Raw genomic sequence first — 1680 nt, 5'->3', positions numbered from 1 at the left:
GTACGGTGTCCGCTCCCGTGTGTACGCTGTCCGCCCCCGTGTGTACGCTGTCCGCCCCCCTGTGTACGCTGTCCGCCCCCCTGTGTACGCTGTCCGCCCCCCAGTGCCCCCCTGTGTACGCTGTTCGCCCCCCCAGTGCCCCCGTGTGTACACTGTTTGCCCCCACCCCCCCAGTGCCCCCGTGTGTACGCTGTTCGCCCCCCCCCCCCAGTGCCCCCGTGGGTACGCTGGTTGCCCCCCCCCTGTGTGTACGCTGTGCCCCCTCCCGTATACGCTGTGCCCCCCCTCCGTGTGTACGCTGTGCCCCCCTTCGTGTGAACGCTGTGCCCTTTAATATTATTGTTATGTTTCCTGCCCAGACGCTGACCACGCCATGGTACCGCCGGGACTGAGACGCTTCCACAGCCTTCGGACCAGATTGAAGTGCTTCCTTGAGATGCCTCCGCCACCGGGAAGGCAGAAAGAAGCCACCCTGGTCATCAGAGGAGCAGCTGCACCCAGGTAAATACGTCCCCCCACTGTCCCTGTGTGTACCCTGTCCCCCAGTGCCCCCGTGTGTACGCTGTCCCCCCAGTGCCCCCCGTGTGTATGCTGTGCCCCCCGTGTGCGCTGTGCCCCCCAGTGCCCCCGTGTGTACTCTGTGTCCCCCCCCCAGTGCACTTCCGTGTGTACGCTATCCCCCACCGTGTGTACGCTGTCCCCTCAGTGCCCCCGTGTATATGCTGTCCCACCAGTGCCCCCCATGTGTACGCTGTCCCCCCATTGCCGCCCCCCGTGTGTACGCTATCTCTCCAGTGCCCCCCTGTGTGTATGCTGTCCCCCCAGTGCCCCCCCGTGTGTACACTGTGCCCCCGTGTACGCTGTCCCCCCAGTGCCCCCCGTGTGTACGCTGTCCCCCCAGTGCCCCCTGTGTGTACGCTGTCCCCCCAGTGCCCCCCATGTGTACGCTGTCCCCCCAGTGCCCCCCGTGTGTACGCTGTCCCCCCAGTGCCCCCCGTGTGTACGCTGTCCCCCCAGTGCCCCCCTGTGTGTACGCTGTCCCCCCAGTGCCCCCCGTGTGTACGCTATCCCCCCAGTGCCCCCGTGTGTACGCTTTCCCCCAGTGCCCCCCCATGTGTACGCTTTCCCCCCAGTGCCCCCACATGTGTACGCCTACCCCCCAGTGCCCCCCGTGTGTATGCTGTGCCCCCCATGTGTACGCTGCCCCCCCCAGTGCCCCCCGTGTGTACTCTGTGTCCCCCCCAGTGCACTTCCGTGTGTACGCTATCCCCCACCGTGTGTACGCTGTCCCCTCAGTGCCCCCGTGTATATGCTGTCCCACCAGTGCCCCCCATGTGTATGCTGTCCCCCCATTGCCGCCCCCCGTGTGTACGCTATCTCTCCAGTGCCCCCCTGTGTGTATGCTGTCCCCCCAGTGCCCCCCCGTGTGTACGCTGTGCCCCCGTGTACGCTGTCCCCCCAGTGCCCCCCGTGTGTACGCTGTCCCCCCAGTGCCCCCTGTGTGTACGCTGTCCCCCCAGTGCCCCCCGTGTGTACGCTGTCCCCCCAGTCCCCCCCCCCCCGTGTGTACACTGTCCCCCCAGTGCCCCCCCGTGTGTACGCTGTCACCCCAGTGCCCCCCTGTGTGTGCGCTGTCCCCCCAGTGCCCCCCGTGTGTACACTTTCCCCCCAGTGCCCCCC

This window comes from Crinia signifera, chromosome 8 (assembly GCF_055691185.1).
Source record: "Crinia signifera chromosome 8, ASM5569118v1, whole genome shotgun sequence".
NCBI lineage: Eukaryota > Metazoa > Chordata > Amphibia > Anura > Myobatrachidae > Crinia > Crinia signifera.
This window is presented reverse-complemented; position numbering follows the sequence as displayed.